The sequence below is a fragment of the Ahaetulla prasina genome, chromosome 3 (assembly GCF_028640845.1).
Source record: "Ahaetulla prasina isolate Xishuangbanna chromosome 3, ASM2864084v1, whole genome shotgun sequence".
In the NCBI taxonomy this organism is placed as follows: Eukaryota; Metazoa; Chordata; class Lepidosauria; order Squamata; family Colubridae; genus Ahaetulla; species Ahaetulla prasina.
In genome coordinates, this window is record NC_080541.1 from 204,606,719 (window position 1) to 204,618,314 (window position 11,596).

Sequence of the window (11,596 nt, forward strand, 5' to 3'; positions counted from 1 at the left end):
TGGAATTGGGCATAATATTCTAGGTATGGATTAGATGGCAGCAGGTTGGAAATTTATGTTGATTACAATATCAGATATTCCTAAACTACTCAGTTCATGAGTTCTAGGACAGCCACTGTTATAAAATAGGTTTGTGAGTTACCTTCATGATGAAGATGAAGATGGTGTAATATCCTGGCCAAGCTTTCCCTAAGAATATTTTCATATGTGTACGGCTACAACTTTCAAAGTTCCCCATAAGTGTTGATTCTGGGACTTTGAGAAGCTGTCATTCCAATGTATCTGGGGTACTCCAGTTTGGTGAAGGCGATTCTAACTATTGATTATAAAATAAATTGTTCTGTATCTAATGGAGAAAAGTACATCTTATAAAACCTCGGGGCTCATATGAGGCTTTGTGCCACTAATTAGCACTCAATTAGTGGGTAGTTAGTGGGTAGTGCCAAAGTCTGTTCTTTTTAAAATCATGCTGAAAATTCAAGGCTTAAGGTACTAATCATTTTACTCTTGAATCTACCCAACCCACTCAGTTGGAAAAAATAAAAACAGACACCATCCAGGTGTCTGGGGAGGGGAGGTTTGAGGAGAGGAGAGCTCCTAGAGCCACCATAGAAGGGTTGCTGGCAGGTGACATTATACCCTGGCTATACTTTCTCTTCTCATATCTGTTACATTTCAATAGCCAGTTTGCAGGATCAACTAAAGCCATTTTCAGCCTTGGGATCTTTAGCTGCCGATCTCTACAGTACAGTAGCTATGGAAGATGCTATTTTAGTCTTTCATTAAGTTCAGCTAATAGCTGTTCATTTAATTTGTACATTATCATTTGTACATTTATTTCAATTTTCCAAATGTTTTGTGATTCTATCCTATTGTAGAGATAGACATGGGCTGTAACATCAAGATAGTGCATTTGTAGGCATATATAATTTTATTACCAGTGCACATAATGGATTGAAACTACTGCAAAGAGTAATAGTACACTCTTCTCATTAAGCATTTTTCCTATGCAAGTATATTCCGCAAAGGTAGTCATTTCATAGAAATTACAGTGTTGAGCTATAAGGTTTATTAAAACAAGAGGTTAGCAAATAAATATTTTTATGGTAGCATATGTCAGACACCCCCCGCCCTCCCTGATGTTTATAGGCACCAGTATTCCTGGAGACATCTACCTGGTACCGTCCAGGCTCTCTGCTTACCTGACTTTAATTCTTTTCAAAAATAATCTTTATTAAAAAAAATTTGTAAAATAGCTCCCTGCACTATTTCTTTACAAAATCAAAGTGGTAAAACTGCAACAGGCTTTCAGAAGATCATTTAATGGCCAAAAATCTTATTCATTCAGTTTCTAAGGTTGCCGAGCTGCCTATGATTCTGGGCATTTTACAAAGGTTGAAGTAAATAATACAATTAATAAAAGAATCATTTTAAAACTGGCCGTGTTGATGGGTGTGTGGAAAACATAACACTACAATCTCAAGTGGTAGAATCTCGCAACTTCCTGGGCTATATCTGTGGGAAGTATCAGGTCTTTAAGGCTCGCTTAAGACAGGGGTTCCCAACCCCAGTCCGTGGACTGGCATTGGGCCACAGCATCCCAGAAACAGGTCTGTGCAAACAAGCGAAGCCCCATCCATGGGATGCAGGCAGCACAAGAAACCATGCCCCCTCTGGTCCATGGAAAAAACATAATAAGCAAGAGTATTTGCCAACTGATAGACAAGTAAAGATGTCACTCAACAAAGCTGCTTCGTTGCAGGAGTGTTTTTAAGGGAAAAGTAAAAAAGATTGCAACCACATCTGTATGATCAAACCCCTGTCCTTTATTAAGAACCAGGTAATCCCTTTGTCTGCCTACTTGGAAGTGAATCTGACTAGATTCAGTGAAGCTTACTCCTATATAAAAGTGAATAAAGCTACAGCCACAAACAACACAGATGCAGATTCTCTATTTTTGCTAGTTTATATAAAATCTACAGGAGCGCTTTTTGGTAGGTTCAGAAAATTTCTCTTTCAATAGTGCAGTCTAATTTATGTTCTGTTTCAATGAGTTCAATGTGGCAAATATGGATTGAATGCAAAATTCTGCAGCACCGTATTAAAAAAAAAGACAAACCTATCTCCTGTATATATCTAATGTATTCTCACGAGGTCAGGATACCTAGAAAATAGCTATCCTACAATGCAGATGGGACACAGAATAACTAAGCTTGTTAATTGACAATAATCTGGATGCCTTGCCTTTAATTGCTGGTAAAAAATCCTGTCTCCATCAACAAGATTTCCTTGTTAAAATAGGCACTAAATAAACATTTCTGAAAAAGCACCTTAGCAGGGGGGATGGGGAGTTTGGGAGGAACTGCAACAGATTCCTTCAGGTTTGTTAATTTTAAATATTGGAACTTGGGTTTTTGTTTTTGTTTTTTTTGCCAGGATGTTTTTCCAAGACATTCCAGGTAAGGTTTTGATGGAGGAGAGTGCTTTGAAAAATATGGTGTCTCTCACCAAAATTCACAATGCTGTCTCTGAACTCCTCACCTTTGGGTGTAAGCTGTATCTCACATACTGAAATATGGGTTTGTGTTAGATTTGGTCAGAATAGCAGAAAGACAAACAACCTTGTGCCTCACTTTGAAACAGTCACTTCTTCCACAACAAGAATGGTTGCATAAATGACCTGGAGGAATCAGGCTAATAACAGAAAAAGGGTTTACATATCATGTGACAGGTTGGATGAGCCTGACAATTTTTTTTCTTGATATGTGTGGTTGAATAGCTCTGCGCATGCGCAAGATGGCGCTGTTCTGAAGACTCGGCTCCGGCGAAGAAAAAGGCCCCTCCGATGCTGGCAATGTCCTGGCGGCCCGTCTAGCCGCTTGCTGCCCCCGGCCCGGGAGATCTCTTTTCGAGCAGCCATGGGAGAGGTCTCTGGACCTTCTCTGATACATGGCTGCCGAGAACGAGGCCGGGTAGGCTGGCGGTGGATTCGGAGGCCATGTTCTGAGGCTCGGAGGTGGGGCGATGAGTCGGCGTTTTCTAGCCGGCCGTTTTTCGGCCGATTCGTTTCGCTGGCGGGCCTCTAGCCATTGGACTCGTCTTCCGGCCCTCTTCTGACCATCGACTTCGGACTTTGGGGGTTTCAGCCTCTGCAACTTGGATGAGAGCGGAGGTATTACATCTACCCTTACTACTGCCATCTGCCTCTTGTGCCACGGTTTGTTGGCTTTCTCCCTGCTGCCGGATTGTGGACTTGGCAGCCTTCATATCCTCCAGCCTCTCGGAGAAGTTTATATGGGCCTGGCCTCTTGGGGGGATAAGGCTGGAGAGACCTGGCCTCTGGGGTGGTTAGGATTTATTCCTGGCCATGTCTGGAGAGGGTTGTTGGAGGTTTGCGGGGGAGATGATGGAGGCATTCCGGAGCGGTTCCCCTGTAACCAGTCTGTGGTTGTGACTGTGATAACATCATCCATGCCCCCCTCGGCCTTTTTGGGACTTCTTTGGCCGTTTTTGGTCCTATTAGGACTTTTTGGGGGAGACAATGGGACTTATTTGGGGACAGAGGAAGACGGAGGAGGATGTGCCCAAGGACTGGAGTGCCATCTCCCCTCACCCCCGGTTCCAGGATGTTTTGGACTATACACTCGACAGAATACCACCTAGACTGTCATTTGGTGCCTATCGCTGTTCCATTCTGCGTCCGTCCTCATTCTGGACTAGTACCATCTGCTACCACCTGCCATTCGGAGATGGAGCTTTTGTTTTTGCCGATTCTTAGTCTCAGCTGCTACGCACTATACTCATGAGGAACTCTTGCGCCTGCGAGGTGCCCCGCCGCAGGAATGGCCTCCTCACTACCGAGGGCCGGCCTCCATGACGGGTCTTGGGACCCACAGAGGTGGCATGCGAAAAGAAGAGCTTGTGGGGTTTTTAGAGAGGAACTTTTAAGGGGTGGGAGGGTAAGGGCGGGCAATGGGGTAACCCGTCGGGTAAGGGGCCAGTCTCTGCACATGCTCATGGGCGGTCTTTCTTTATCAGGTTCGGAGGTTATGGGGTGGAGGTGTTCCTATTGATGAGGGTGGTTCTATTGACACGGTAAGTGGGAGAGGCAGATATGGCGGAAGCGAGGGGTCATACCAAGTTTCGGGAGCGTGCTCGATGTCTGAAAGCGATCACGCTCCGACCCCTTGACTTCTCCTGCCTCGGATGGTCAGGATCCTCAGAGCCCGGCCTCGTTGATGTTGTGCAATGCTCGGTCCGTGGTGAACAAAGCCCCCTTGTTTGTGATCTTATTCAGGGGGTTCCATGGACCTTATAGGCATTACGGAGACCTGGTTGGGCACGGAAGGGGTGTGCCTCGTGGAGATGTGCCCCGCCGGGTTTCCGTGCATTCCATCAACCGAGGCCCAGGGTAGGGGTGGTGGGGTGGCGGTTGTGATTAGAGAGAGTCTAGAGCCGAGGGAGACCACTGTGCCTCAGATTGCCGGGTGCGAATCCTCTTTGTGAGATGGGGTCATAGGTGTCAGATGGGTTTGCTGATCGCGTACCTGGCTCCTTGCTACGTGACAGCTGCCCTGCCCGAGCTCCTGGAGGTGCTGGCCGGGTGGCAGTTGAGACCCCAGACTTTTAGTCATGGGGACTTTAACTTGCCATCTTCCGCCCGTCATCGACAGCGGCTCGGGAGTTCACGGCTTCCATGACGGCCTTGGACCTGACCCAGGTAATTGATGGCCCTACTCACATTGGGGGCGGCACTCTGGACCTGATTTTTCTCTCTGGTCAGTGGTTGAGAGATCTGGACTTAAAGGAAATAGTCACTGAACCTTTGTCATGGTCAGATCACTCTCTTCTTCGCCTGGACTTTCTGACCGCCATTCACCACCGCAGGGAGACGGAGCCGATACGTTGGTTCCGTCCCAGGCGCCTGATGGACCCGGATGGGTTCCGGACGGAGCTTGGGCCATTTCCTGAGGGTCTGGCTCACGGCTCGGCCGAGGAACTTGTTGCGGCCTGGGAACGGGCCGCGGCGGGGGCCTTAGACCGAGTCGTGCCTTTGCGGCCTCTGACCGCGCGCAGGCCCCACCCGGCCCCTGGGTCCCCGGAGGAGCGGAGGGGGATGAGGCGCGGGAGAAGACGCCTAGAGAGTTCCTGGAGGTCTAGCCGTTCGGAAGCTGATCGGACACTAGTGAAGTCCTATACTAGGACTTACCTAGTGGCATTGAGGGAAGCGAGGCGTAGCTACGCCTCCTCCCCCATTGCATCGGCAGATAACCGCCCGGCCGCCCTGTTTCGGGTGACTCGCTCCCTCCTTCATCAGGGGGAGCGGGATGACCCGCTGCAGGGACGGGCTGAGGAGTTTAACGGTTATCTATACGATAAAATCGTTCAGCTTCGGGATGGTCTGGACCAAGATTGCGGTGATGCGGGTGAGACGCTCGAGGGTGGTCTTGGCGACATTATTTGGGATGAGTTTGACCCTGTGGCTCCCGAGGACATGGACAGGTTGCTGGGTAGGTTGAATGCCACCACGTGTTTACTGGACCCGTGCCCCTCCTGGCTGGTGCTGGCCACTCGGGAGGTGACACGAGGCTGGCTCCAGGCGATTACGATCGCTTCTTTGGTGGAGGGTGTCTTCCCGGCCGCCTTGAAAGAGGCGGTGGTGAGGCCCCTCCTTAAGAAGCCTTCCCTGGACCCGGCTGTTTTAGGTAATTATCGTCCGGTCTCCAACCTTCGCTTTGCGGCGAAGGTTGTAGAGAATATGGTGGCATATCAGCTTCCCTTGCACCTGGATGAAACTGTCTATCTAGACCCGTTCCAGTCCGGTTTCCGACCCGGTTACAGCACGGAGACGGCTTTGGTCGCGTTGGTAGATGATCTCTGGAGGGCCAGGGATAGGGGTTGTTCCTCTGCCCTGGTCCTATTAGACCTCTCAGCGGCTTTCGATACCATCGACCATGGTATCCTGCTGCGCGGTTGGGGGATTGGGAGTGGAGGCACCGTTTATCGGTGGTTCTCCTCCTATCTCTCCGACCGGTCGCAGTCGGTGTTGACAGGGGCAGAGGTCGCCCCGAGGCGCCTCACTTGTGGGTGCCGCAGGGTCGATTCTCTCGCCTTCTGTTTAACATCTACATGAAACCGCTGGGTGAGATCATCAGTGGTTTCGTGTGAAGTATCAGCTGTATGCGGATGATACTCAGCTGTACTTTTCACACCGAACCACCCCAACGGTTATCAAGTGCTGTCCCGGTGTCTGGAGGCCGTACGGGTCTGGATGGGGAGAAACAGGCTCAAGCTCAATCCCGCCAAGACAGAGTGGCTGTGGATGCCGGCATCCCGGTACAGTCAGCTAAATCCGCGGCTGAACATCGGTGGCGAGTCATTGGCCCCGATGGAGGGGGTCCGCAACTTAGGCGTCCTCCTGGATGGACGGCTGTCTCTAGGAGAGCATTTGGCGGCCGTCTCCAGGAGGGCGTTCTACCAGGGTCGCCTGGTAGGCCAGTTGCGCCTTTCTGGACGGGATGCCCTATCCACGGTTACTCACGCACTCGTGACGTCTCGCCTGGATTACTGCAATGCTCTCTACATGGGGCTCCCCTTGAGGGGCATCCGGAGGCTACAGTTAGTCCAGAATGCAGCTGCGCGGGTGATAGATGGAGCCCCTCGTGGCTCCCATATGACACCTATCCTGCGCAGACTGCACTGGCTTCCTGTGGCCTTCCGGGTGCGCTTCAAGGTTTTGGTGACCACCTTTAAAGCGCTCCATGGCATTGGGCCGGGTTATTTACGGGACCGCCTACTGCGACCGAATACCTCCCACCGTCCCGTGCGCTCTCACAGAGAGGGTCTCCTCAGGGTGCCGTCAGCGAGGCAATGTCGTCTGGCGACGCCCAGGGGAAGGGCCTTCTCTGTGGGGGCTCCCACCCTCTGGAACGATCTACCCCCCGGACTTCGTCAGCTTTCGGACCTTCGGACCTTCCGCCGCGGGCTTAAAACATACTTATTTAATTGTGCAGGACTGAGCTAGATTTTAAATTTTGGGTTTTAAATTGGGTTTTATTTCTATTTTTAATTGGACGGGCTTTAGAATAAGTTTTTTAAATGTTTTATATTGTATTTATATTCTATTTATCTGTTTTTAGTGCCTGTAAACCGCCCTGAGTCCCTTGGGAGATAGGGCGGTATATAAATACGATTAAATAAAATAAATAAATAAATAAATAATGTGTGGTTTGATTTAGAGCAGGGCTGTCAAACTCGCGGGCCATGGGCTGGATGTGTCACACACTGGCCACACCCATGCCTGGTTTAGCGAAAAGGAAAAAAGTCCTGATACGTCACGTGATGCTGCCATGAAACACAAGTTTGACACCCCTGATTTAGAGCATTGTTTTTCAAACTTGGCAACATTAAGATGTGTGAACTTCATTGAGACTAAATTGATTCTGAATTTAATAGCAGCAAGACTGTTGATTGGACAATACTGGAAGAAAGAAGAGGTACCTACAATAGAAGAATGGATATTGAAAGTCATTAATTTGGCTGAGATGGCTAAAATCTCAGCTTTTTTAAAAGACAATACGCAGGAAAGATATTTAATTGAATGGAAAAAATGGATTGATTATCTACAAAACAGATATCAGATTAAGAAATATCAGATTGCCTTTGAATAATTAGGAAGTATTATTTTATGTAATGGGGAGGGGGTTGGGAGATGAAAAGATTTGGATGAGGTTAATTGGATTAGAAGGGAAAATTTTACTCTATGTTTGGTTTATGTATAACAATACCTTGTGATTGACCTGGGAAACCGGGGAGGGGGGAAGGGGGTTTTCTGGGAGGGAGGGGGGGAAAAAGGGGGGGAAATGTTTTTGTTTTTTAAAACTTTTTCAATAAAAAAAAAAAGATGTGTGAACTTCAACTCCCAGAATTCCTCAGCCAGCATGGTGGTTATGAAATGGTGGTTGGGGAATTCTGGAAATTGAAATCTACATTTCAAGAGGTGTGGTGGTGCAGTGGTTAGAATGCAATACTGCAGGCTTCTGCTGACTGCTGTCTGCCTGCTACTTGGCAGTTCGAATCTCACCCGGCTCAAGGTTGACTCAGCCTTCCATCCTTCTGAGGTTGTTAAAATGACACAGATTGTTGGGGCAATATGCTGATTCTAAACCATTTAGAAAGGGCTGTAAAGCACTGTAAAGTGGTATATAAATCTAAATCTATATAAGTGGTATATAAATCTAAATCTATTGCTACATTCTAAAAGTTATCAATTTTGAAAAACATTGGCTTTGGGTGTCATGCTTATTATTGTTACTTCTATTGTTTATTATTTGTTTTGTTTTTGTTCTTCGTTGATTGCTAATCCTGCATTTACTGCCAGAATCTCAGTTGCAGAGTGGACATCTATATAAATAAAGTTAAAGAATGTGTATTGAATTTTTGACAGTTGATTATACTCCATCACAAGATTCTCGCAATGGCTTATTCAGCCATTTTATTGAAAAGGAAAAAAAGGTGGATCATGTCACACAAATCTCAGCAAGGAACCCTGACATAAATTCTCTTTTAGGGCCACGTTTATCCTTAGGGCAGAGCTTTTATTGTTCTTATGCTAACTATCCCTGGATGAACAGGACCTGTAGCCAGCCACCTACCAGATACGGGAGGTACTCCCCACATATGCTAATATTGTAACTTATTTTTTTTTAAAAGCTTCCTCCTTCCCAGGCTCAGAGAAGAGGATTATATTGTGGTTACTACAAGAATTGGATATGTTCATGCATTATACTAAACCTTAAACAATACTTTACAAACTATAATTAGTAGGATTTACACAAGGCAGTAAGTTACAATAAAACCAGGGGTGGGTTCTATTTACCTTTACTACCGGTATGCATTGTGCCCACATGCTCTTCTGCGCATGCGCAGATCACTTTTGATGATGTTCGGATCAGTGGGCGGAGCCTCCTGCTGGTTTTACTACCAGTTCTATAGAAGCGGTCTGAACCGGGGGCAACCCACCAATGAATAAAACCCTATTATAACTTATAGCAGGCACATCCTATTTCTAGAAAGAGACATACTGTAAGAAGGCACACATCAGATGTCTTTGAAAGGTTTTGACATGCATTTTTAAATAATCTTGGATTTAAAGTCTAATGTTTAGAAATAATACCATTACATGTTAAGTCACCAAGAATACTATTTATAAAAAATTTCATCTATCCTTGTTTCTAAAGGTGTCTAAAAATTAAACCTCAAAGATCATTTGATTTGGCTGGTACAAAAATTCTCATGGAAGCATAAGTTAATATCAACAAATGTCATTCTCATTTCTTTGAGTCATAAAAAGACTTACATGCATTTTGGCATTATACATAGCAAAATTAACTTTAGGAATTCTTTTTTACTGAACTTTCCTTTTTTAAACTGACGTATGTGTGGAAATTCATTTGTCCTACATGTATTTGTAATACTGTTATACTTAAGCAGAAGTATGATTCATTTATATGCTCTTCAGTTTTTTTTTGCATTAATGAACAATGCATGCATACTTGTGTGTCCACATACACACACACTCGTAATTCAAGGAATCAGATGGAGATTAGTCATTTCCTGCCCTCTAGTGGTGATTTTGTGAGGAAAGAGTTCAGCCAGGTTTTTAAAAAGATGTTGCATCAAGCATAATTAAGGAACCAAAACATTAAAAGGACATCAAGTTCTTAGCTTGAAAATCATCAAGTTCTTAGCCTGAAGCAGTATGTCTCAAAAAGCATGCTGACAATGAGCATGAACTAAAGGAGAAATTTCCTGACAGTAAGAATAATTAACCAATGGAATGCCTTGCCTTCAAGTTGTGGATGCTCCATCACTGGAGGCTTTTAAGGAGAGACTAGACAGTCATTTGTCTAAAATGGTATAGGGCAGGGCTGTCAAATTTGCAACCCGCAAGCCAGATGCATCATGCGCTGGCCACGCCCAAGCCCGGTTTAATGAAGGGGGAGAAAGTCCTGATACATTATGTGACGCCACTGTGGCGATGTGAGTTTGACACCCCTGGTATAGGGTCTCCTACTTGAGCAGAGGGTTGGACTACTAGAAGAACTCCAAGGGCCGTGATAGCTCAGGCTGGTAAGAAGCCTGTTATTAGAACACAGCAGCCTGCAATTACTGCAGGTTCAAGCCCGGCCCAAGGTTGACTCAGCCTTCCATCCTTTATAAGGTAGGTAAAATGAGGACCCAGATTGTTGGGGGGGCAATAAGTTGACTTTGTAAATATACAAATAGAATGAGACTATTGCCTTATACACTGTAAGCCGCCCTGAGTCTTCGGAGAAGGGCGGGATATAAATGTAAATAATAAAAAAAAAGGTCCCTTCCAAATCTGTTATTCTGTTTTTAAAATAATACTTTTACAGTTTAAAACCATGTATACTTTTATCGCACCTTAAGGACTAACAAATGTATCACAGATGTAGCTTTTCTTGGTTTAAGGTTGATTTCTTCAGATGGCAAACAAGGTCCCCTTGGGCACTTGATTTGTTTTCATCATTACACTTTTGTAAATCCGGTTTCTTGCTCAACATGTGATCAGAAATGGATACTGAATTCCAGCATCCCATGATCTGGTCATTATGATTCTGTAAATGCATTTGCTTTTTGAGCAGCCACACCACACTACTGGTTCATTCTCACTCTTTGGCTCACAAAGATTCCTGAATCCAATATCCCTTACCCCACTGTGGTATTTCCCAATCTCTTGACCTCAAAATGTGTTCACTAGAGCAGGGGTCTCCAACCTTGTCAACTTTAAGACTTGTATACTTCAACTCCCAGAATTCCTCAGCCAGCGTTGCTGGCTGAAGAATTCTGGGAGTTGAAGTCCACAAGTCTTAAAGTTGACACCGTTGAAGACCCCTGCTCTAGAGCCATCGTGCTCAAGAAGCAAAGAGATACGATGAAGAACTTTAGGTGCCTTTCCATTATTTGTTTTCTCCTTTGGAGATGTAAAGATGGCCTGGGATAGGAGTGCTGTAGCTGTGGCAAAGGATAGAAATGAGAGGACTATTTTGATGCTTAAGAAGCTTTGGGTAAAGATCCTTTCCTGGTATAACTGTCTTCTTGTCCAGATGCAGCTTGGTGACCTGACTGAAAAGCAATGCTCTGAGAAACACTTCAAGTTTTTTTACACACACACACACACACACACACACACACACACACACACACACACACACACACACACACACATTGGGAAAACAAATTGCTCATAGAGTTAGTCACCTAAGTTAAAGAAGAGATATGGATAACAAGGGGCTTCATAATTAGTTGAAGAGCTGGCAGCTATTTACAGATGCTGACTGCTGATACTTAGAGTTTATATTTAGAGTAGGTTTTCCAATGAAAGGGGAGGAAGAGAAAAACCATGGAAGGGGACAGTGAGAAAAAGGCATATGAAAAGGGCAATTAAAGCTGCCCTATCCTCACTTCTCAACTTGGCTCTTCTTTAGAACCAGAACTCCATTTGGTGGTCATTGTGCAAGTCTCTAATTCCTCTCCCAAATGTCGATCATTCCTTACAAGTGGTGGCCACTGG